We start from the raw sequence: 26593 nt of genomic DNA, 5'->3' as shown, positions 1-26593 counted from the left end.
AATCTCCACAGAGGAAAACCAGAGCGAGCAAACATTCGCCCTCACCCGGGCCTCTCTGTGTGTCTGTGTCGCCGCCCAAGTCGGCCCCGCGTTGAGCCCCTCTTCTATTCTCTTGTTTTATATTGGTAATCATGTGAATTAGATAATTACTCATGGAAAATGTGATTAAACATACATCGCTATTGCCAATACCGAATCATGAAGAAAGGGCATTTCTGCGAATTGCTTTTAACATAAATAGCAAACTGGGCTCGTAAAAAATGTCCAATTAAGCCAATACCTAATGATAGATGGGCTGATCCTATGACTTGCTAAGATGCAAATCGGAGGCAGGAAAAACGAGGACTCGGGTGAGACATCCGGGATCTCCATTCCCACACAAAAGGCATCTTTCCCTGGGATGCTTTCAAAATTTCACCAACTCCTGCAAAGTTGAGACTCCTCCTTTCCCTCGCCCCTACCATTAACTTTCTGGGGGGCCTCTAATTCTGCGTGCTGCGGGGATACCTTCGCCACACGTGTAAAATGGGGCAATGAGGAGGGAAGGAGGAGGAGAGAGACAGACATGGGCTGGAGACACAGGGCTGGGAGGAGGAGCAGAAGTTATCCCAGAAGGAAGCAGGGCAGCGCAGGGCACGGCCGGCCGGCCTGCTGAGGCTCCCACCCTCTGCCCCAGCCCGGGTCCCCTCTTGATCCCAATCACCCCCGGAGCAAGGAGGCCACGGCCAGGGAGGCTGCTGCTGGCCGCATTTTCCTTCTTCCCTTCCCTGACTCACCAGCCCTGCTTTTCCGTAAATCTTTAAGCCAAGCGCACATATTCTCCCGTGACAGCGTCCATGCAGACGAGGATCTGCACCCTACAATCACTGATGAAATTTGTATTGACTCCAAAATCAAAAGTAATGAGAAGAAAATTGGTTCACAGCCTGACCCGACAGTTCCAGACTGCTGTATTGAAGTTGCAGAAAGACATTTTTTTATTGTCTCCAGATTTCAATTAACGACATCGAGCTCCCCCATCCTCCCATTATTAGTTTGAACAGAAGATCAGATTTAAGAAGTTTCACTAAATTAATTACTGTAATAGTATCTTGCATTTCGGGAAAACCTTCCTGTTTTGTAAAGGGAAAAGATCCCTCTTAAAAACTGTGGGCGATGAGGAATCCCCCAAACTGAATGCGCGTGCCCTAATATGTGTCCTGTAGGTTCGCGTATGTGCTTGTGTACAAAAGTGCACATGCATGTAGGACACGTCAACTCTGGGCAGGATCATGAAATCCTAGACCATCACAGCTGTAATTATGTCCCTGCAAAGATTTCTTGTTAGATTTTAGTGCCAAGCTAGAAGGTCTTATTCTCACTACCCCAAGCTCTTGAGCCATATGGTCCCCCCAAATTAATAATAATAGTTACCCCACAATCACCCTGAAAGCCACAAAGGAGAGCTGTCCTCTTTTGAATGAAGAGAGAGAGAGACAGACTATATCCACAGACACTATCATTGCCCCTATCTTGAGTAAAAATGCAAATTATGCCACACGGTGCTAAATTATTCTGGGATATTTCATAATGTGAATTAATACCCACTAGAGGCTAAGCCGAGATCATCAAACTCATTTCACATAAGACAACGAATTTAACCACCCGTGACTCAATGAGTGAGAAGTTAACATGCTATCCAGCAACACTAACCACTCCAAGGTAAATTGTCTTTAAATAAAATAACCCATTTTAAAGACTTTTCAGTCCGGGGCTAACTTTCCCAGATCTCACCAGATGGCAGAACATTTAATGTTCAGGCTACCGTTCGTACAATGATGAAAATTATTTCTGTGGGGATCAGACTGCAACTAGTCACCATCTTCTATCAAGACCAAGTAAAATCCTATTTCAATAAAGTGAGACCAGAGAAACAAAAAGCATTCTAGTACTTTGCAATCTCTGCACAGTTGGGTGACCGACTCCTTGTTAGCTAAAACCAATGTCACATTTTCAATCCGCATTTGAAGGTCCACATTCCAGAGGAGGTTTCAGTGATTGTTTTACTCTTTTTTTTTTTCCCAAGCAAGCACAATCAAATTTAAGACAACGCTCCGGAAGAGGGGGGAAAAAAAAAAATCAAAGAATCTCTACCCCAACGCCAAATGTATCCCTAATGCCCCCGAACAATAGGCAGGCTGTGTTCCTACCCTGGAATAACACCGTCCATATGAATCCCAGGAATTTAGTGTATCTGACAGTTTCTCTCAACCACCCATAACATTCTTTCCTGTCTCATTGGAGCTGGCAAAGGAGAATTCTGTAATTGAGTGGTACAGAACATGCGCCCTCCTTGCTAGAAGATGACAGATGGATTATAAAAACTTCACAGCGGAGCATCTGGAGCACCAGGGAGAGATAGTGGGTATTTGAACTCTCCGTCTTTACCCAAGAGACAATGGCACTCTGACATGGAGCATATACCAAGGAATGCTGTAACTAGATAGACATAATCTTTCTTTTCACTAAGTATTTAACATTCTGTTAGGAACAAGTTTCAGCCCTGCTAAAGTGCACCTCATCTTCATGTTAATCATCCTAGTGCAATGGTGACACACCTCCCCCCCTTCAATTGTGGTTAAATCAGTTCTTTTGCAAACTGATTTTTTTTTTCTTTTAAGAACAGGAACAGCTTCTGCTTTAGGAAGGAAAAAAGTAGAAATTAAACATCGGGTTGGGATTAGCATCTTTTGTGACTCACTAATCTGATGAGGTTTTTATTTGCAATGTGTGTCCCCCTTCTCTATGACTAAGGAAGGGCTCTCACACGTGGCTCGTGGACCACATGCCACCAATTACCCAAGTCGGAGCACAACCATGACTCACCTGAGCCCAGCTGAAGCTGTCGCGCTACCCATCGTGTCCGCAAAAACCAAGCTTCCCTGCTTCTCCCTTCCACCCTCGCCCAGACAGGACACACACAAGCACAGCCAAGAGGTGGGGAAGGCACAGGCTCCGAATGACACCATCGTTCACCTTTTGCTCGATCATCCAGCCCCACGTTTCAGCTGCAAGAACAAATCAAAGCAAGGCAGAAACACAGTTCCTGAGCAATTACTAAAATCTGAGCTCTGCAGTGTAGCATGAGGACGGGGGACTGGCCACTGTCAATATAGCCCTGACGACAGATCGAGTCCGAGGCCCTGAAATACTGCTCCACGCTGAAGCCCAAACTGTGAAGTGACTCGCACTGATATGATGACTTATAAGCCCAAAAAAACCTTAAATTTTCTATGTCTCTTAAAATTTTGATAGAGACATAAAATGGCTTATAGAATTCTAATTATAGCAACAGACTTCAAAAAATGTCTCGATGTCAGAGATTAGTGAATCAAAGGCACATTTTTTAAATCAATTCTTGCTTCTGAATATTAACAGTATTTATCATTCATACTGCCCTCTGGAAACACCAGCTAGGATCCCTCTCCACAGTTGACGAGGAGGGTCTCCCTACAGCCGATCAAATGAGGAATCCCAAGGGGTGAAGATTTGCCTACAGGGCAAAAGTCCCAACTGGAATGAGCACTGGGTGTGGGAATCATGCAGTGGCTGATGCTCACTCTTTCCAGCCTTCTACTGCCCATCCTCATCACCACCACCACCATCATCATCATCATCATCATCATCATCATCTCAAAATGCTCTCTACCTTCATTAAAGTACTACAAAATAAATGGAGTTAAAATTAAATTGCTTTTATGAGAATCACAGCAACTTTTTAAAATAATGAAATATGCTCTAAATATTCCCACTGTTGAGAATCCTTCTCTTCTACTCTGCCAATGTAGCCACAATGAAATACTTTGGAAACTATCAAGCTGATGTACCTGGCGTCTGACCAAACATCTACCTGTCTTGGTTCCCAGCCCGCCTCAACACCTCAGCCATACCATTATGCAAGCAAAGCTTCCTGCTTTTCTGGGTACCTTTATGCTTGATTGTTGATGCCCCAATAGCAGGTGTCCCAGACTTCATGGGTTGCTTACAGTTGTGTCTACCCACCCCCCAAAAAAGTGAGACTCTTGTCTCTCAAGCTTATTTCACACAGGAGGGCAGAAAACACACTAAGAGTCCCAAAGCCCATTTTCATGGGCCTTAAGGATGCTGTTGGCATGAAAGAGATGGGACGGGCAAAAGCCTCCTGGCTCCACCCCTCAGCACATGCACCTGCCTCTTCCACACCCTGGAGTCCTTCTCCAGCTTCCTCTAAGACACCCAAGGCCCATAGGAGACCAGTGGTGTGGTCCAGAACCAAAGCCAGATGGACAAAAATGTCAGGGAGCATTCCCTAAAGGGAATAGAAATTGTTTTTAAAGGTGGAGCATTTAATGATTTTTTTAAAAAAACTTTAAGGCCAAACTATGCCCCAAAGAGTCAGCAAAATGTTGAGGCCGTGAGGGCTGTATGTCAGACATCTGTGTGTTTCTGTTCACACTCTGCTTTCTCAACGTATCATAAAAAAAGTGCATTGACAAATGCAAAAGCCTGAACATTTACCTGAGACCATTTGCACCAACCGCAACCAGATGGGATTTGGGAGCCCGTCTTGTGTTCTACCATTGCTTCCTAATTGCCCAGTTCATGAAGGGAAGAAAATGTCATGGGTGCCTAGTACCGTGTCAGAAATGGCTTCTGACTGGTGGGCCTCCAGCAGTGGAGACATGGGGCCTCATATAGAACCGTGCCGATCCTGATCCCTGACACCCCAGGTTCCCCGGAGAAGGCTCTGTGATCAGGCAGCCCATGTTCCCCACTGACAAGGATTTGCTGGCTTGTGGGATGGTGGGGAGCAGACAGGCTCCAAACGTTGATGATGGACAGAGGTCATGTACCTTGAAAGACTCCCTCAAATCCAGAGACAACAAAAAATGAAATGGCATTTTAAAGTCCTTGGCATTTGATACCTGCTTCCCCCTCTCCTCCACCAAAAAATAACTAATAAATAAGGCATCAAAACAGTTATGGTTGGAAAAATCAAAACAAACTCTGTCCTTACATTTACTCTGCACTTTAAGGCCTCTGAATCATGCAGAGGGAGAGCGTGGAGAGGAGAGAAACCATAGCTATCTCGGTGTCTGGGGAATCGAATCGAGAGGCCTCCCCTGACCCTGTGTCCCCGTGACTCCAGCCCTCAGACTCCAAAGCTCAAAGACTTCTCTAAGCAGCAGAATCTTTCCTGTCTTAGCGCCCAGCCCCAGCAAAGCCCTGCTCTGCGCATTGGCCAAAACCATCAGCTCCAGCAGCCACTTTACCCAAGACCCTTTCAGAGCCGACTTCCAGCGAAGGGCAGGACGTGCTCCTTAACAAAATATATGAAAGCACTTCGGGGACAGATGCCAGAGAGACATGCCCAAACACCCTGAAATCACACCAGCGCTTGCTCCTCGCGGCTCAGCGCCCCATGAGCTCAACCTGAATGTGTCACAACAATGTGACAAACCTTTAAATCACCCATTAATGTATATGTTCCCTGCAGAGGAAACAGAGACCTCAGCGTCACCAGAGGGAAAGGGGTACGGTGTTTGAAGGAAGCCTGCGCAAAGAAAGCTCTTTTTAAAAGCACGTTTTCCTCTTTCTTCTTTACAGTGATCTTCTGCCATGGTGGAATGTAAACACCACAGGAATGGACAGAATCGTGAATTAAGGATTTGGACGCCTTGCTTTAGAAGTAATCTTCAAAGAATGCACATCCCAAACATCAGAGTCGCACAACAAGGCTCCGAGCAGCTGTGACTGCCTACAAAACAGTACAGGTCACTCCTATTATTACCAGGTGGGTCCTGAATTGCTTTTAAAAATCAATAGAAAACATGTTCTTACATCTCGTCTACTTTGCAAGAGAACACATCCAGACAGTGCTTGTCGTTGCCCGGGGAAGAAACCCCTTGCAAGGATGTCCCCCGAAACATTCCTAGCAGGGGATGTAAATAGGAACTCAGTTTTTGGCGATCACGCCCCTAGAAGCTTCCCGGGGCTAAAGGCACTGGCGGCTTCGTGAACCGTCCACCTGGCCCTCAGCTGGCCCTCCACCTTCACTCCCCAGGAAGACACCAGTCAGGGCTGCCCTCCAGAGCACAGAGCAGCCCCCCCTCTGTTCCTCTGACCAAATCTGAGTAACCGTAGCCATCAAATAAACAAGTGAGAGAGGTTCTGTGGGCAGGGATGGCGGACTTCCACCCAGACTCGGCCACTTGCTATTCGAATGTCAGCTTTGGTTAATCACTTGGTACTCTGAGCTCCAGGTTCCTTGCTTGGGAAATCAGATGATCTACCTCCCAGGACTCTTGAAGATCCAGTGAGGAAATACATGTGACATTACCCGTAAGGTGTGCCCCCATGGAGCATCCCCCTCCCTCCCATTTCTAGTATTAGTACCCCTATGCCGATTAACATTACCATCAGTACTGATACTGCTCTTAGCATTGCAGTTGTACTCCAGCATTCATTTCCAAGCCTATGGAAGCACAGTGCTGGGCACTCAACCAATGTTTGCTAAAGAGTTGAAGGGAGAAGGGTATTTGATCCAGACAGCTCATCTTTTCCAGGAAAACTCAGGCAAGGGCATCCCCCGAACCCAAAGGAAAAACCCACAAAATAAGTTGAATGTGCTTTTGTGAGCACAGGATCCAGAGCACCCTTTAAGATTAAATCTGTATGAGAAGCACAAAAGTCAAATGCTGAGTGATGCATTAATTATGTACAACCAAAGATCTGGGAGAGGTTAAACCCACATTTGGCAGCAAATTGAGTTCTTTTATTTGATATGAAATCTGTGCCTGCTGATGGTCGTCCTTCCTGCTTAATGTCACCAAACTTCTGGGGCAGGGGGGTTGCTAAAAAGCAAAAGGACTAGACATCCGTTTACTCAAGAGTCTTCCTTAAAGGACGACATCTAACAGGCATCAAAAATCATGGCTTCTCAGGACCACTGCTGGCCAAGGTCGAAAGTCAGGCGTACCTGGAGCATTACTGCTAACATCTTGCCCCACTTGCTCAATTAGGGAGTTATGAAGAGTATTTCTAACTCCTGCAGAATGAGCAGTGGGTACGATGAAATGTTGGAAGCCTCTTTCCCTTCATACCTGCTCACTGCGGCTAGGCTTTCCAAGAACATTTCCCCAGCCCCACCACATAGGCTTATCAGCCATCCAAATTTGTAAGTTTCTGTTTTTTTGTTGTTGTTTTTCATTTTGTTTAGTACTGTTTGAAGCTACACCTTCTTAAAATCACAGTTGAGGCTGTTTTGAATTATGGCAATTCCGTCTTCTACGATTTTCTAGTTGGTTTCAAGTCAAACGTATAGACTCTGCTCTCCCACTACACGTGGCAGAGTCAGGTCCGTTCTGCCCAGTGTTGATGTGTGGGGGCACCACAAAAAAGCCACTTGCTAAGATGTGTGGGATTGAAATCAGATAAAGGATTTGTAGGACTTCCATCGCCCAGAGAGGGGTTCTCTGATGCTGTCACCTGCCCTGCAAAGCGACAAGCTTCTCGAGAGGATAAGTATTTGGAATTTTCTCTCTGTGATTGTAGCCAGGAATACGCTCTGATTTTTGCAAAATGTTGCCAAATTAGGACAACCTGGAGAAAACAATGGAGGCAAGAAAGAAGGTGTGCTAACGTTTAACTGCTTCTCCAGTTTCATTTCATAAACTGTCAGGCAGGACTGGAAAGGGCCACCTGGTCCAGCTGGGGTCCCTGGACAACTGGACTCTCTGAGTGGGGCCCCCAGATTGGAATGTTTAACAAGCCCCCTAAACTATTCCTTTGTCTACCAAATTTTGAGAGTCATCGGTCAAGCGCACCGCCCTCATTTGATGGATAGGAAAACAGACTCAGCTCAAGTGACTCACCAAGGAAGGGCCGGGACACAGACTTGTGTGTCCGTCCTACATTTGACTCTGAATTGTACACTCGCCTGCCATGGAGGCCCACAGTGAGCACCACTGAATATGTATTTTATTTGCGTTCACACGATCAAATAGTTGAAACATGGCAGTTGAACAGGAAGCTGGAGGAAGAAGGCAGTGAGGTACACATGAGTCAGCCAAGGCCAAAACCCTGAAGGGAAAGAGCCAGCTTCTACCCAACTTGTATGGGGAGGTGGGACTCCCCTCCTTAATTAGAGGCATAAAACAATAGATCATCACCGAGAAGCAGAATACCAAGGGATTTCTCATTTCACTCGATCAAGATACCCATTCATGATGAGAGCCTTCATGCCCAAAACGTTTTGGCTTTGAGTAATAGCAGTTTCAAGTCCCCCTGGTAGAGTCCTATGGTCTTCATTTTAAAATATAATTAGCAGAAAGATGTACTCATTGAAATGAAAAGGAAAAAAAACAACAACAACAACGACAACCAACTAGATAGCAAGTAGTTTTTAGTCCAAGAGGTCTGTCAGTCCTGAACAATTCACTGGGGAATTATTCTGTATCTTTTCAGAAGACCCAGGTTCCTGATCCTCTTCAATCATTTATTAAGGTTTTATTACATCCCTCTTTCATCCCAAACCCCTCCTGCAGCTGCCAGACACCCTGTGGGGAAGGGATGGGGGACAGTAGTGAGTGGCTGGCAGGCACTGACATGCTAAGGGAAGGAAAGGGAAGATCCTGTCCTCAGAGAGCTGGCAATCTCATAGGGAAGAAAAGACGTCCATGGGAAAAAATAAGTTGCTATACAGAGTCAACAAATAATATGGACCAAAGGAAGAAATTTTATACAGTGAAAAAATCTTCTAGGACAGACAGGTGAAAATCAAGATGTGTGGGACATTCATTCCCACATTTCTCTTTCTACAGGAATTCGTGGTTGCTGTTGACTTATGGGGAGGAGGAGGAAGATGAGCATCTCCAACGCTTTTGGAAAAGAGATTCTTCAAATTGCACCCGCATTTTCAAGCGCCCCAAGATGGCAGCCACTTGGGCAACAGGATGTGACATAGATTTAAAGTCCTTTCTCCCCTTCTGTAATCACCTCTGTGATTCGAGTGTCTCGGAGCCAGTGGGGTTACTCCACCTCACTCATCAGTCAGATGAGCGCCTCACCAATCAGGGAGTCAAGACAGCATCTTCTCCAGACTCCGGGACTCCTCTGCCCGGGGACCCCCACCAAGTGCTGGCAAAGATGACAGCACAGAGCGACTAACAGCTCTCTCTGCGTTAATCAGGGCCCCGCACAGCCGGCTCTCAGCACGACAAAGAACCCAACGAGACTTCTGCGTGCCCGACGTACTGATGTCAGGGAGATGCCCGTCGCGGAGACCGCATGGCCAACCTCGGATGGGGTGGCATGGGCAGGGAAATAACTGGGGGTAAAAGGCCCCGACTCAATCCAGAAGCAATACCCTTGATTAAGCCGTGCCCCGCGAGGGGAGAGAAACCCGGCAATAACATTAATATAGTTTCTACACAGACACAACTATCCTTCTGAACTCTGATCTATCATGGCAACCTCTTCGTAGTCCAGAGAAAGCCACAGCTGCGGTTTCCATCTCCAACAAGGAACAAAGGAGGTGTCAGGGGATAGTTCATTGCATGACACAACACTGTTCTCAAAGGGCCAAGGGCAAAATCCCAAACCCGTATTTTTCTTTCTTTAGAAAAGTAGCGTTCTTTCAAAAAACTATTTATTAATTTGCTGCCTTTAGGGGGTCGCTGTTCTAGGTGCCAACAGAAGAGTCCTCAAGGAGACTACAAGGGTCCTGGCGTTAGGGAGTGTAGTTCTGGTGGAGGGGGGCAAACAGGCTAACAGCCGATGAAACCAACAAAGACAAATCCCAGGGAGGAAATAAAACAGGACAATGAGATGGGAGGTGACCAGGGCAGGGCAGAGGAGGATGGAGGCCAGCAAAGGCCTCTCTAAAGAGTGAGACCCACGGAGTGAGCAGAAGAGACCAGTAAGGGACATGGACCAGAGGGTCCCAGTGAGGGACGTGAACCAGCGGATCCCAGGGAGGGATGTGGACTAGCGGGTCCCGGTGAGGGATGTGAACCAGCGGGTTCCAGGGAGGGATGTGAACCAACGGGTCCCAGGACAGCTACATCCAGGGAACTGAGAGAAGCTAGTGGGGCAGAAGAGGCCCTTATTCAAGCTCCTATTGGATAAGAGAGGGACCAGGAGCAGCAGAGTGGGAGACGGGGACAGCAAAGTGGACACACTTAGACCAGGATGGCTCCATCCGTCAGCCTGAGCTTATCGAAACACTCCTCAAATGGATTTTTGCCTCCTGGGCCGCACAGTGGCCTCAACCCTAGCTTCAGCCTATTCTAAATCTTTCTCATGTTCTCCACTGGCGTTTCCCAAAAGGAAAGAAACACCTGTCTCTTCAAACAAACAAAACCTCTGGGTAGCCCAAGGCCGACATGGCACTGCCCTCTTGGCTCAAGTGGGTCATAGTTCTGCCCAATTCCCTGGCCAGGTGCTCGTCAAGGTGTTAAGTAGCCAGATCACCCCTAGAGGGAGAAGGGTCCAGAGGACACTGCAAGGGGCAACAAGCAAGGAGAGCCTCAGCAGGCTCTCCCATGATGTAGCGGCCTTTGTCCAAACAGAGAAAAGGTGAGGCAGCTGAAGGCAGACATCGAGTTTTGAAATTCTTCTGTAATTGTGGCTTTAGTCAAGAAAATGCACATGAGTTCACAGGATGATAAATATTAGCATGCTTCTCCAAGTTCAAGTGAGTTGTCAATAAGACAATTAAAGCAGCATCAATAATGTGTACTGTATGTTATTATCTGCGATTCTAAATCCCAGGCTTTTGTGATCTCTGGAAAACAAAGGAGGACAGGCAGCAGTGATACAAATACCTTTTTCACACAAGTGCAAGCTGTAATTCCGCGTTACTGTAACAGCATGGAACCCAGGGGGCGGGGCTGGAGCATTCCTAAATACTATATGAAGAACGCGGGGGAATGTAGAAGGGGATGGGTAGAAAGAACTGTTACAATGGGAAATCAGCAATCCTGTGTCTAAGGCAGATCAATCACTTCTACCACGTGACCCCAGTCAATAGAAGCCGGAATAAGTGCCAACATTGACCTTAATCAACTGACAATCGGTACTCCGAAATCAGAAACTCTAAATTCTTCTAGAAGAAGAGGAAGCTAAGTGAAACTTCCAGTAAAATTAATAAACATGAATGAACTTGGCCATTAAATGTGTGTGTGTGTGTGTGTAATAAAACAGGACAATTATATATATATAAACATAATATACACATATATGTATATATACTTACATATATACATATATATACACACACAAATACACACATACGTATACATTCATATACAGATATGCACACATATATATTCATTTATATGAAAAACCATACAGTATTGTGCTCAACCGGAATTTGCAATGAACAATCTCTTGAACACAAATTGCATGGCAAAACTTTTTCATTGTTCCCTAAAACAAAAAAACTACACAATGCAATCTCTATACATCTGCAGAATCAAAAATCATTTTCCTCCCAAAATAACTTACAAAGCATTAACTGTGCTGGAATGAGAGTAGATGTTAAAACTACTATTTGTTGACAATTTGTGATTTAGGATAGAAGAGAGAAGTTTTCTCCAAATTAATGAGCCAGACACAATAGAGCACTGACAAAATATTGATTTTATTTTATCCTACCTATTGTTGGCACTCTTCTCTTAGTTGGAGAAAAATATAATTTTTCCCATTAGAGTTATCATTTGTTATTATTACATTATTTTCTATTTATTACGGAAAAGGAATCTCATGTCACTTTTCAAGATTAATATAGAACAATCACATGGAAAGTCATGATAGAGACTAAAATAAAATACCAAATGCTTCCCAGACAATTTTTACTATAGACTGAAATATTTGTTAAGAGGAAAAGAAAAAAATTGCTGGTTCAAATTTCATAAAATATATAAATTTAGATCTATATTTATATACTTGGGTAAAAATATCATTCCAACTAAAGCTTAGAAATTAAAATAATTTATTCATGCTTATATAGCTTACTTGACAATAATCAAATTGACGAGTGGACAACCGCCAACATATATTTAGAATTGAACAGGTAAAATTAGAGGAAACACTGTTTACCAAGTTCTGTTCCTGTATTCTAAAGGATTATCTTTTGTAGTGCCCGTAAACACTTGTTCTCTTAATTCATGATAGATTTTGGTTAAGGAAGGGCAAATATTTAAGCAACTTTTCTGAAAGTGTAATAAAAGTCACGCATTTGTTTCCATAATTTTTCTACTGAGTCATTTACATTTTAATATTTTACATCGAAGTTACAATGATGTGAAATACGATATGTATGCAAGACTATTTGGAATGTTTACTGTTATTTAATGAAATTTACTTAATCATTTAAAACCAAATGATGAAGGGGAAAAAAGTTCAGTATCCAAAGAGCCAGGACACACTTCATTTTCCACCAAAATTTTCAATTAAATTAAATTAAAAAGTTGCTATTGTAATCATGTAAGTAAGGAATGAAAAGGGCCAGGCAAGAGATGTCATTGTGTACTTTCAAGTTCAACAGCAAAAGTCTTCTTTGGACCTATAGGTGACAGAAATAGGTATCTAGTTTTCCTGAAAGGGGAAAATGTTCAGGACCCCCAGAAAGAGCTGGGTGGTGAGAACCTCCTCAAACAGCCAGGACACCTGAATCAAATACAAACTCAAGATTGTCCCTATGTGGGCAGGAGCCCCGCTCGTGAGTGTGTCCTCCTCACCCCTGCGCTCAGCACTCCACACACCACCTGCCACCTGGCCGAGGTGCAGCGCTGGGTTAACAGGATGGAAAGGAATGGAAGGGAATGGTTCAAACTCCCACAGCCATGCAAGGAAACAGGAACTTTGAGCTGCTGATGCGAGACTCAAGATGTGCCCTCTCTCCTCTGAGTGCATGAAGTATGAACAAGTATAACCAAACTAAGTACAAGAGAACTGTCAAGTCAGGGGACACCCTGAAAGATGAGGTCGGGGAGAGGGGGCAGAGAGCAGCCAGGCACCAAAGAACCACTTGCGAATCTCAACAGAAACTAGAAGATAAGAGCATGATATAATTCTTTGCAGCTAACTTTATTTTCTAGCTAGCTATTTTTATTTTCTAGCTGTTCTATGTGCCTGGCACAGAGTAGCTGCTCAGTGGATATTTGCAGAATGAATGAATGAATATTTATATAGGAAGAATGGATGGAGGGCCACAGAGGGAGACCACCTAGAAGGAAGATAGTGGCTTTGGATGGCAGAGAAGGCCATAGCAGCCAGTGGACACCTCCAGCAGGACTTAGCCCTCAACAGGCTGTGCTCACAGCAGATGGGGAGATCAGCCCAACTGGAAGACTTCTTCCCGTACAAAGAAGGAAGACTGAACCATTCTCTGGGGAGCAATGCACACCCAGCTCCAGCCACCCTGGACTTCCTTTTTCTTTCTTTCTTTTTTTTTTAAAGATTTTATTTATTTATTTGTCAGAGAGAGAGACAGAACATGAGCAGGGGGAGAGGCAGGCAGAGGGAGAAGCAGGCTCCCTGCTGAGCAAGGAACCCGACGCGGGACTCGATCCCAGGATCCTGGGATCATGACCTGAGCCGAAGGCAGACACTTAACAACTGAGCCACCCAGGTGCCCCTATTTTTAACTTTTAAAAAAGATTTTATTTTTTCATTTGAGAGACAGAGAGAGCATGAGTGGGGAGAGGGGCAGAAGGAGAGGGAGAGGGACAAGCAGACTCTCAGCTGGGCACAGAGCCCGATGCAGGGCTTGATACTAGGACCCCAAGATCATGACCTGAGGCAAAGGCAGATGCTCAACCGACTGAGCCACCCAGGTGCCCCTCAAGACTATAACTTTTAAATAGCATTTTGTCTCCTTGAGTTCTAGATTAGGATTTTGCATCTCTGCAAATTCTCTCTCTTTTTTTAAAGATTTTATTTATTTATTTGACAGAGAAAGAGATAGCGAGAGCAGGAACACAAGCAGGGGGAGTGGGAGAGGGAGAAGCAGGCTTCCCGCTGAGCAGGGAGCCCGATGCGGGGCTCGATCCCAGGACCCTGGGATCATGACCCGAGCCGAAGGCAGCCGCTTAACCAACTGAGCCACCCAGGCGTCCCATACCCTGGACTTCTTTATTCTCCTCAAGCCACCCAGATCTTTACAAACTTAGGGATATTGCACCTGCTGTTCCCTCTGCCTGGACATCTTCCCCACCCTTTGCCTTGCTGGTGCCTTCTCGCCCTTAGTCCTCCAAGAACACCACTGGCCACCTAGTGGAAAAGGAGCCCCCCTCCCCGTCCTCTTCCTGCATAGTCTTCATGGTGACAGTTGAGATGGAAAACATACTTGTCTCTCTCAAGTCAGGAAGTATGGATGCCAGGTCCCCAGCACCTAGCACAGTGAGTACCTGCAGGATGAACGAGTCTGAGAGAATGAACCGCAGAGCTTGGTGATGCTGCCGAGTGACGGGAAGAAGCAAGGGCAATAGGTAACCACCCCCCGTGGACTCTGCTCCCACCATCTACTCCTCCACCTCAAGAAGACATGATTCCTATGCTCAGAAATGATCAGTCTCACCCTGCAGGGACCAAGGAAAGAGTATGGTAGAATCTTTACAACTAAAACAAGTCTGTCAGTCTCATGAGCCTTGATTTTCCAACTGCTGTATCTGTTCCTGAAAACCCCATTTTCAGAGGAGGTCCAGGCCAGGTGCCAAGAGTCCCAGTCCAGAGGGCACATGCGGCCCACATGTCACAGGCCCAAGTGCCATTCAGAGAACCCAGCATCACCATCAACCAATTCCCTGATGCTGGGCAAGTCACCCCCCATGGGTAGGCCAGGCCTCCCTGTCTCCATCCCAAGGCAGAGGATGTGCAAGGAATAAATTAAATGATATTGTGTATTTTAAGGCCAAGGCCACCCATGTAATAGGCACTCAATAAATGCTAGCAGTTTATTTATGGGACACGATCTTGGTTTCAAATTTCCCCCAGGAAGATGGGATCTTGCTTCTTAATATAACATCACTCGGGTATTCTTTACTTTCTAAGGATGGCTGGCATTTTCCTTTTGTCACAGATTTGGGATCCCTTCCAGTGAGGGAAAGTCAGCCCAAATTCCACCTCTTCCCCAGAGGGAAAAAGTAAAGGAGTTATGTTCAACTCCCCACCTCTCTCATGGGTGACCATCTTGAATGCAATGGCCACAAGTTCAACTCAGTTTTATAGCTCATGCTTAAGCATTAGGCTCCCTTGAAATCAGCATGTGACTGTATGCCTGGATGCAAATTAGTGAGTCTCTGACACACACACACACACACACACACACACACACACGTGTCCGTGTTTGTGTTTAATCTGGAACCTGGAACCTAAGAAAGCATCATCACTGCCTTCACTTTCACTTTTATCTTGATACAACAGCTCCAAAGTGATTCTGCGCTTGTTCACAGTACCCATCTTGCCTAGGACACAGAATGCACTTAATACATACTTTTTAAAAGAATGCATGAACGAATGAATGAATGAATGACAATGCCTCCTTGGGGTCTTTGGCTTTGGTCTAGGGAAAGGATGAAGAGCAACACCCATCACATTCCCACCAAGATCCCAGCAACCAGTAGGGATGTGTGTGCACACCCGCAATTGCGTGCATGCATGAGTGCGTGTGCGCGTGAGTGTGTGTGTGTGTGTGTAGCCTGGAAACATGGCGCTAACACTTCATGGATTGGAGTGAGAATGTTTAGTGAAGACTTAAACCCAACCCCCGCCCTGTACCCCTCCATGAACTCAGCTGACCCTTTAAAATGCATCTTCTGAAACATATAGGAAATCAATCAGCTGATACTTATTGATCCCCGGGTAAATAACTCCAAAGGCCAGCCGGAGAAACAAAGGAGGAAAGACACTTCTCCGCTAAGCTATGCAAATGACTGATGCCCACAGTTTCTGGTGGGGTTTCCGTTTCTAAAATAGTTAACAAAATGTATAAAACAAGCACTAATAGTAGCTGGCCATTTGTTGAATAGCTGGTCTCTGGACTCATTAATTAATCATTTCCTCTTTTAATCCTGATGACTCAATTAGGGAGGAAGAATTATTCCAATTCTACTGATGAGAAAACTGAGGTTTAAGGATAGAAATGTCCTGCTCACAGTGAGCTCCTAAGAGGAGGAGTGGGTGTCGAACCTGACCCCATTTGACTGGTTCTGAGCTCTTTATCACTGTGTCACACTGCTTAAAAACAAAACAAACAAATAAAATGCTTCCAGCTCTTCCTCATTTACAGACTTGATGTTTCCAGCTCAATGAAATAAACATCTTAATCATGGAATGGGAATGGGAGTATCTCTAAAAATTAAATTATGCAAAAAAACTAACCTATAGGTATTGATATATCAAGCAATGCATGTACTAGGTAACTCTTGCAAAAACATTTAATAAGCAAATAAAACACACATAAAGAATTCCCTCTTTAGACTCTCCTCCTCCAGAAGCAATGATAGAGCAAGTGGAAAAACGCACATTTTCCTTGAGTTAATCTAAGGGTTAACGGCTGGCTGATGATCGAGATTAATAAAAGGAGGGTGCCCTTGGCTCCCCAGTCCAGCAATGATTCGATTTGCCTGCCTTCAAGATGAAGATGATGGGCAAGCACAAATTACCATATTAGAATTTTGCATTGGATTCTGCTCAGCCCTGTGATTCCTAGAGAAATAAGCAGTCTACGCCCCAGCCTCCCCAGGCCACCTGGCCCCTTCACAATGACCTCCACAGGAGGCCAGCCTCCACCAGAAGTGAGTCACAGAGGCAGATTCCAATTCGAAAGTCTGTCCTGAGGAATGAAGCAGCTGGAAACCACTCATTCTTTAGATCAATGAACAAATCATTTTATTGAAGGTGGTATTTGGAGATCACACACAAGAATTACATTTCTATCTCAGCAATATTATCACGCAAAGGGAGAAAAAGTTTTCTTAACAGCAAACACCCCATCGTCCCCAAGGTCCGCCCAAGGACCTGGTATTTTTCACCTGAGCAGCCAGGCTCCTAATGCAGGCAGGGCAAGCAGTGCCTGAGGAAAAAAAAAAAGAAAGAAAAGAACATCACACACACACACACACACACACACACACACGGGTCTAGCTCCTGTCAACCTTTTGAGATGTGAGGGGGAAACGTGAGGTTCAAGTGGCTGGTATCGTTGAGAAAAGGGCACTGTGTCAAAATGCAGCCAGTTCTTCTGGGAAGGCTTAGAAAAAATGGTACATACTCGAATATCTGGAATATATTACTTGCCCTCACCAGACAGCCATCATTAAAGAGTAAACACACCAACAGGCACAGCACACACGTTCTCCCCGCCTAAGACAGGCCGGATCACCACCTCCTACGTCACAGAAGCATTGTCATGGGAAATGCCTGTCAGATGACTAGACCCTGGATGAGTCCCTCATTTGTCACGCACTTAGAAAACCACTGTGTCTTCCTTGGGGTGGCAGCAGTTGCTAAAGGGCACATGGCTACCTTACAGCCTTAATCAACACATTTGCAGATGATGAGAATGCTTGCATCATCTTGTCTGTATTTCTTCTGCCTCCAAAATATGCTAGATGAGAATTTTAAATGGAACTAAATTCCCGTGCACCCCCCACCAGCAAACTTTAACAAAAGCTCTCCCGACATACTTCCAGAATGTGTGTGCAAAGGGTGACACAGCTGAAAAGAAATGGGGGGGGGGGCACTGAAACAAAACAAAACAAAAAACACAGAGAAAACAGATATTAAGTTGTCAAGTCAATGATCTCAGAAAAGAATTGCAGACAGAGTGTCTGGCGTTTTGCTTAAGAAATGGAGCATCTGAAGTCCGTGAGAGCTCTGGGCCCGCCTGCGGCTGGCTTCCGAGGGCTCTGAGCTCCAAGTCCAAGTCCGAAGTGGCGGGCAGGGCTCAGCGAGAGGAGTGGCTTCGCTGACCGGCCGAGGCGGCCCTCCACCATCAGAGGAGGTTTCGGCTGTGCAGATTAAACCCTTTCCTGTCGGCATGTGGCTGCTTTGCTCCCTCCCCCACGTTCCCACACTACACTTTTCCACCTTTTGAACTCCTCTCGGGCAATCTAATGGAGCTGGGTTGCCACCCACCGGCACTGACCCTCTTGTTGGGGCGGGGGGGGGGGGGGGGGGGCGGGTGCATAACACCTTGGTGCATAAAGTTTCTCAGCTACTGCGAGAATCCTGCACCGAGGGTAATTAGCACATCCAGCCATGTTTCATCAGTGAAATGCTCTCCGCTCGGTACGGATTCAAGGCTGCTGAAATAGCCACTTGGCATCCACAGATTACAACCCCCAAACTGGGAGTCCTGGCCGAGGAAGCAAAATAATTAAAGCACTTTAGCTGTAATTTCAATAAGATGTCCCACCCCCTTCAATAGGCTTCACTGAAATGACAGCCTTTCTGTAATAATTTGGAAGGCTTTGCCTGACTTGACTTTAATAGATTTTAAAAGAGAATTCGATTTTTTTAAAGAACAACAACAAAAAAAAATGTGTGTGCCATTTTTTTCTCTATCCAGGAAGGAAGAAATGTTTTTAGATATTTTGAAAGGTAAAGTTAAATAATCAAGCTATTCAAAGAGATTAAATTTTATATACAATATGAACACATTCTGGGATCTGTTTGCTTCTCTAAAGCTGATAGTTTAGCTGGTACAGTTTCCAAATATTATCTTGCTCTTGAAAGCAAATTTACAAAAATGCATATGTTCTCCAAGTCGCAGGTCCCAGGGTACATTTTTAACTTCCACATGAAAGGCTAGTTGAATAGGCCCGGAAAGGATGATTTTGTCACTGTCCACGAGGAGTGTTGTATAGGGAGGCAGGAACCCAGGCAAGGTGCACAGCACCATCTCCCAGGCTAATCCTGCTGGCTTCAAAGCCTCTCTTGGCCTTGCTGGAGCCTGGGAGCTGTAACGAGTGTCACACTCCCCAGTTTGCCCACGGGTCAAAGTGCTGAAGGATGCCCTTCACTGGGTTGTTAAAAGAACTCAAGACAATAAAGCACCCAAAGTGCAGAACACAGGGCCTGGCAGGAGGCAAGGCCCGACCACCAGCAGCCCCAGCAGGTGCTAATGCTCTGGCCACCTCTGCCCACCTACACGGAGGTGCCCCAGACCCTCCCTCCTCAGGTGCCCAGAAACTACAGGCATAAATGTTTACTGAATTACAGAAAACCCCCGAGGGCCCAACAATCTAGCCCTTCCATGAGCCAAAATCCCATCCAAATCTATGGGAATTACGTGGGAACCTCAGATGTGCAAGGGAGAACATCATTATAATTAAGGCTGAATGGGCATTTCTGTGATTAATCTCGATTTGAGGGACTCTATGGGTTGGCTTTTACAACCTAAATAGAGCTACTTCATCCTGCGTTAAGAGTCCGTGTGCATGTGTAATTCGGTAACACAACAACAAAAAGCTAAAAAATCATGAAGGAGGCTGATGGTCCCCGATGGATGGAAAAGGTGGAGTGAAGCAATGGGGAGCTGGCAGACCAGCATCCAGGCTGAAGAATCAGCAGGGAGAGGAAGACGCAAGAGCCAAGCCCACCTCGGTAATGAAAGACCCAGCTAAACACGGCTCAGGTAATCAAAGCTATAATGCATTGATAGAAAACTTGCAGGTTAATGTCAGCTCAAGCCTACGGTGATCATTTCTCCCATGTCAAAATGGCACTTAATTTTCTCATTGTAAAGCTACAGAGTAAGAATAGGTAGGTAGAGGAGGGGCAAAAAAAACCCCTGCAAACTGGTTTTCCTTCCTGCACCTCTTAACGCCCTCGAAGCATCTTCAGGACGTTCCTGCCACCACCCACCCAGAGGCCCCTGCCCCTCAAAGAAAGAACAAGTTGCTTTGGCCAACCAGAACCTTCTCTACCTGCCCATGAAGCCTCCTAGCCTCGTGTCAGAAGGCTGTGGACAGGCTTCTTGGGTCTGTGATGAAACCCCAGGGGTCTTGCCATGAGTGTGCCTCCAGGAAGGGGAGATCCTCGGCCGCAGTGGAGGGTGAATTGTGCCCATTCTGGAGGCAGACTGGGTAGGCTCTATTCCTAGAGCCACTGCCCAGCCCACCACTCTCACTGCCTGAGGTTCCCTTCCTGAAACTTGGGACAAACACAGTACTCGCTCTCACAGAGAGGGTGTAAGGATTAAATGAGGAAAGTATTTAAAACCCATGCCTACCACATAGTAAGTGCTCAAAAACAAAAACAAAACAAAACAAACAAACAAACAAACAAACCCACTATCCCACTATCCTCATCCTGCCAGCAGGATGCCCAGCCTCAACTCTGAGACCAAGAACTGTTACTTTCCACTTCTGGGTTTGCATATGGCAGGCAGGGGGCCCAGACCATAGTTCTCACCCACAGGGCCTTTTTCAGGGTATAGCTGATGTAAAAACGCAGTTGAGCCCCACACCTTCGCTCCAGGTACCCTCCACCCACGATTCTTCCATTGGAAGTCCTCCCTCTTCTCAGGGCCCATAGGTCTGCCCCTGTTTGGTGCAGGGCCCAACGTCCTGCCGCCGCAGGGCACTGGGACATTATCTATCTCGCACCAGCCTGTGTTTTCTCTGAGTGTGAAACCTCCCTGTGCTCCTGGGCATGGCCAGGACAAGGCCTGGCACGTGGAAGACCTGGGAAAGGAGCCTGATTCCCCCCCCCCCAGGGGACACATGGAAATGTCTGGTGACATGTTTTATGGTCACAACGGGGAGGTGCTATTGGCATCTAAGTAGAGGTTGGAGGTGCTGCTGAGCATCCTACAATGCACAGGACAGACTCCCACAAGTGGGTAAGGCCCACACTGCCACTGAGGGGAAGCTCTGGTCTAGAAAAACAACGCTCAGATCAGTCTAGCAAATTCCACCAAAGGCCTCACCCTGAATCTTGTCTCTTCAGGCAGATAAGCCTGACCTGGCTCAGAAGCTATTGAAAAGCCAAGGATTCCGTGTCTTTGCCGTTGCAAAACTCCACTATAAGAGAAAGACCAAAGATCTACAATGATTTTGAAAAGTGAAAGTTGGGTGGGGAGGAATCCGCAAGCAGCCAACAGAGCCAGCTAAGACCAGCTCTGATCTCCACACAATGAAGACCTATAGCAGAAAGTCAACGGAAGCCTGTGGATGGCATAAACTGGGCAGGAAGGCCCCCCTGCTACCCCCAGCCATTGCAGAGACCCAAGCTGGGAGGCTTGCTGAGTAGCCCACCTTCCTGAGGTGGCTTCCATCCATGTCTGCCCTCATATGGGGAAAAAAAAAAAAAAAGTGGGTAGGGTGAAGAATCTAAAGTGGCCTGCATTCCCCAGGATCCATACCCTGAGGACCCATGTTCCCCTACGCTGCACACAGACGCTCACAAACTCACTAATCTGCCCTGAGTAGTACAGTGTGGGCAAGAAGGAAACCATCCCGGTGGAGGTGATTCCGGGCAGACAACACCCTGCCCAGCCCGTACACATACACACACACATACACACATGGATGCACATGCACAAGTACACACGGGCGTGCACACACATGTACACACACCAGCATGACCACAACTAAGACCTCATTGTGACTGCATGGATGACCCCCTAGCATAGCTCGGCTGCTTACCCCTCTAAGGGCACTCAGTGCTACCAAAGGTCGCCCAGACAGTCTAGACCTGACTCTCCTTGACAAAAGACCTCTCTCCCAACAACTCCCAACCAGGTACCACTCAACCAGGTAAAAGACACAGTGAGCCCCACCAGCCAGGCAGAGCCTTCCACCCCCACCTTGCCCTGGGACTGCTTCTTTCCCTGTCCCTCCCGCCCCACCGCCGAAGTCATGCCATGGCACGTTCTGGAGGGAGCATGCCAGTGTGCAGGGCAGGTGTGGTTTCACCGAGAAAGTCCCTGCTTATGAGTCCTTACTAGCAGACGGGAGTCTCCCCAATGCCAGTGAACTTGCGCCTTGCTTTTAGACCTCACAATCCGGCCTTCACAGCCTGAGAAGGCCACCTGACCACAAGTGTCCTTCCAGCCCAAATCTAAGGCCTCCCTGGAGACAGCATAAAGCAGGGCTGAGCACTCACCTGCTCTAGGTTCTGGAGGAGATGTTCTGGGACTTCAGTCCTTAGCATGGACAAAAGCTGACCTGGACAAAGCTCACTTCTCTTGTTAAACTTGCAGTCAAGTCTCCCTTTAAATAATGCTGAGAACAAAATGCAAGCTGATATTTCAGCTTACTTAAAAGGCTTATTAAAAACCCTAAATCCAAAGATGTTAAAAAGCTATAATTGTCCTCATTCAAACTGGAAAAATAAATCTATTTTCTTTCTTCTTTTATGATCCTCTTCTAAAAAAAAAATAAGTAAGTTCATCTATGTTCTCATGAGCATCACTGCTGTCTTTCTTTCCCTCCATTCAAGGCACTTTATAAACACCTGTGCCATTCATAGCCAACTTTTGAGCAGAAGGCAACCACGTCTGGGGAAGGCTATTTAACTCTGATTTCCTTATGCCAGAGATAAGCTTGTCTTGCTCAAAAAGTAAGATGGAGTTCAGAGTTCATTTGAATGGGCTTGTGGATTTTATCGGTCTGCGCTGATGGAGATTTCTTTGGTTACCTAAGGCAGAGGAGACAGCCTAATCGCTCAGCTTTTTGGGGCTCAGTAGGCAGTGACTGGACATCTCAGCACTGCCTTCAGGACCCAAAGGGTAACTATGGTTAGTAGGGCTGCATATCCCAGCCACCTCCCTGTCCTCTCCCATTACAGGGGTTACCGGCCTCCGGCTCAGACCAGAGCAGCGTGACTGTCGCTCCCTGCCTGCCCTAAGTCTTCCGTGAAGATAGCCCCAGCCAGCAGTTAACTTGCTGAGTTGTGAGGATCTCCACCCTGCTCAGAAGTTAAGCACTCCAGGCACAGAACAAGATGGGTTTGCAGAGCAGTGGTCCAAGAGAATGCAAATTTATCGAAAGCGCTTTCTCCAGGTTTTCCATAATTAGCATTTATGTCTCCAGGAACTGTCTCCCTGAACCCAGTTTAGGGTGAAAGCATTTTAGAGACTTTCTCTGCAGATGACATATGAGGTACTAACCTTTTTTCATATGCCCAGATGTTAAGTTCATTTTCATCACATTTATGCAAATTTCATTTGAACAGTAAATCAAAAGAAATCTTAAATCATTGTACACTATTTAAAAATCCACACTAAATCCGGTTTACTTGCAGTGATATTAACATAAAGTCCCGGTTAAGGGACTAGAAGGTAGGAAGCAGATGTCACAATCCCCTCTTCCAGGCAGTGGCCCCAGAGATACCTGGGGTCCTGGCCATCCATCAGATCCGGTATCTCTGCCCGGTCACAACTGAATTCAAGTTTTGCCAGATTAGAGGTGTTCCAGAAATGAAAGCCTTCTAAAAGTTTTCCAAACTATAGGACAACAGGGGTCTCTCGGTCCAGGGGCCCGTCATCCATGTCAGTGTCTGGACTGAGAACAGGACCAAGTTCAAAGGCAGAGGCCCAGTGGTGAGACTTCTGGCAGCTCACTCCCTCCTCAGTGGGGGGAAAAGTTAATTCCTAGGGCTCTGCAGGCCTGCATTTGTCAAGGCGCTGGACGTCAGTGCTTTCATTACCAAGCAAATCAGCCAGGCGGTTAATGGTGGAATCAGGAGACATTTGCACTCTGCTATCAGAATGACATCATAACTAAAGCAGCCTTCAGCCAGAAGCCCTAGGCTCTCCAGAAGCAGAGGCCAGAGGGCTGCCAGGGGCGCCCCCCTGTGACTCCCCAGGCCGGAAGCTGAGTCCCTACCCCTTCCAGGCAGGGTGGTGGGCCCAGCCCCCAGCAAGTTCCTAGGCAAACAGGAACTAGGGTTACAGTTTTCTCCCAAGCTATTCGACTTTCCCCCAGGTTCGGAACACTGTAAATAATACTAATACTATATTATATATTTTTATAAAATTTAAAATACTATAAAAGCGCTTTCCCTGCCAGGCAAGGGTTGGTATTTTATTAATGCAGCTACATTTTGGCTATAGCATTTATGGCATTTCTAACAGAACTGTCAATCTCTCGGTGACCCTGTCTAGCCTTTAAGCTCTGCACTCTCTCCTTTGAGCAACAGAAATAAATGATGCTGGGGAAATGGGGGGGCAAGCTAAGGGAGAAGCCCTTCCTGCTCTTGTTTTGGCTGCTTTTCTTTTTAAAGCACAGCCGATCACTCTCTCTCTCTCTCTCACACACACACACACACACACACAGCCGGAGACACAAACCTTAGAATAATGGGGGAGGCATTTGGCGACGAGCTGCATCCGCGGCGCGGCGCGACGAGCAGCCGGCCCCGCTCGCTCTCGCTCGCTCGCTCGCAGCTCTGCCCTCCACGGCGGCGGGGACCAACTACTCGCCCGGGACCCGAGATGCCCAACTCCACCGCGCCCCAAAGGTCGCCTCCCGAGTCTCGCTACAGGTACACGCGTGGTCCAAACACCTCACCTGGCCCGAGAAGTCGGGAGACAGAGAAGAAAAAGTTCTGCGAGCTGCCAGCCGGGAGCCCCGGAGCCCGCGGCCACAGTCCTCCCGCCAGCCAGCAGCCCGCAGCCGAGGCCCGCCGGCAAGCGCGCGGCTCCGGGCACCTCGCTGGCCGGCTTTGCGCGCTAACCTCGGGGCGCGCCGAGGCCACGGCAGGGCACTTACTTGGCACTCGCTTTGGAGCGTGCAGGTCGTCGCGGTGTTCACTTGGGTTTTCAAACAAGTTTCAGGGAGGAAGAAGGAGGCAAAAAAAAAAAAAAAAAAAGATCCAATTATGCAAATGGGCTCCGGACTGGGAGGCGCGCGCTGGATCTGACGCGGCTACTGTACGAGTTCTCGGAGCAGCCCCGGGCCGGGCAGATTTATGCGGGCGCGTCACGGCTACGCCAGGTCCCGCCGCCGGAGCATCTCGAAGTTAATTAAAGCGGTAATGTCCACTTTCCCGGCGACCCTCCGTGCGCGGGTTTACTGTTTCACCGTCCAGCCCGACCCGGGCGAGGGCGGGGGCGCTTTCCCCCACGCCTCTCGTCCTTCCCTCTTCTTGCTCCCCCTCTTTTTCCTCTTTCTCTCCCCCCCCTTTTTTCCTCTCTTTCGTCTCTTTAAGTCGCCTGCCTTCCACTCAGTGAACAATGAACAAAGATGTGAGTGATGGGAAAAGATCGCCCCCTCCCAACCCCAGCAGTGAGCAAAGCCGGTCTTAAAGTAAAAACCCAGTTGCTAATATCAAACTGGGAAAGAAAACAGTGCGTTCCCAGTCTGCCCCCCCCATACCCACACACACACGCACGCACGCACGCTCACCCCACCCCAAGTTCACCTAAGCCCTGGCTGGGGGCGGGGGCGCCAAGGCCAGGGCTCCAGGGGCTGCCCGACTCGCCCGAGACACCCGGGACGCCGGAGACGGGGGTGGTGGGGGGTGGCGAGCACTCAGTCCAAGCTCGCTTCCCGCGCCCCTCCCCGCGGGCCCGTTCCCCCCAGACACACACCCCGCCCCGACCCCCTCCCCGCGTCTACACCGGCCAGCCGGGCCCGGCGGCCCGCTCGGGCTGCCCGGCGGCCGGATGCGCTCAGCAAACGCGGCCCCTGTCGGATTTCTGCTAAACTGCACGGCGGCGGCGGCGGCTGCCGGGGGAAGGCGCAGGAGGAGCGGGAGGCCGGCACCGCGCGCGCACTCACCCCGCCCGGCCCACTGCCCCTGGCCGGTGCCCGGCCGGCCGCCCGCCCGCTCCCACCCGCGCGCGCACCGGCGCCCCCACCCGCGCCCCCGCACGCACCCGGCGCCTGGCCCCGCAGGCCAGGACGCCGCGCAGCCGCCGTATTTTCTGCTAAAGTGAAAACGAAGGCGGCTGACAAATCACGTCTCCTGTGAGGCACTCGTTAGACATAACAATATCCGGCAAACAAAACCCAGCCGCGGCTGCGACCGGCGCGCGGGGCTGGGACCCCGCCCTGCCCCTCCTCGGCCCCCTGCCCCTCGCCACTGCCCCGCCGTCCCTACCCAACCCCCAGATGATCGGGGCGGGGGGGGCGGGCTGTGTCCACGTTCGCCAAGAGGCGGACAGTAGGAACGCTCACAATACAGAAGTGAAGGGGGGGGACAACTTTCCACCTGTCCCCAAAGAAAGCCCTGCTGGAGTTTCCTCGGAAGAGTTAAGAGGAGAGGGGGTGGGGACAGATCTCTCTCTGCCCCGCATCCCCTTTTCTTTTTTTCTAACTTGTCGGCGCCTGCGTTTCCACCTTCCGCTTCACGTACATCCATCTATATAGAGATATCTATATTTTAAATTATTTGCAAAACTGCAACAGATGGGCGCGTCGAGATCTGGACACTTTCCTACTCATCATCAAAGAAAAGCTTCCCCCCCCCTTTTTTTTGCCTAAAATACATCCCGGTCCCGCCTACGACTGTTTTCCTCAATCCTTGATCTTCAAAAAATAATGTCTTGAAGCAAACAGAAAGGTTTATCAGCAAATATCATTCTCCCCCCAGTCATACATCTGGGCTAGTGGAT

At 47.7% G+C, this 26593-nt stretch overlaps 1 protein-coding gene across 1 annotated transcript in view; it reads right to left on the bottom strand.

The window, feature by feature from the left end:
• ZNF536 (zinc finger protein 536) overlaps positions 1–25446 on the bottom strand; it is a 289241-nt gene extending 263795 nt beyond the window's left edge. Inside the window, exons 1-2 of the mRNA XM_064580337.1 lie at positions 25399–25446; positions 24747–24787 (exon numbers count right to left, since the gene is read on the bottom strand). The gene's annotated coding sequence lies outside the window, so the exon portion shown is untranslated. The remainder of the gene's footprint in view (positions 1–24746; positions 24788–25398) is intronic.
• Positions 25447–26593: the final 1147 nt, after the last annotated feature.

Source organism: Mirounga angustirostris, unplaced genomic scaffold, assembly GCF_029215605.1.
Source record: "Mirounga angustirostris isolate CCGP_5_RB_7025 unplaced genomic scaffold, mMirAng1.0.hap1 SCAF_16, whole genome shotgun sequence".
Lineage (NCBI taxonomy): Eukaryota > Metazoa > Chordata > Mammalia > Carnivora > Phocidae > Mirounga > Mirounga angustirostris.
Note: the sequence above shows the minus strand (reverse complement) of the source record. Positions and strands in the feature narration are given on the sequence as shown.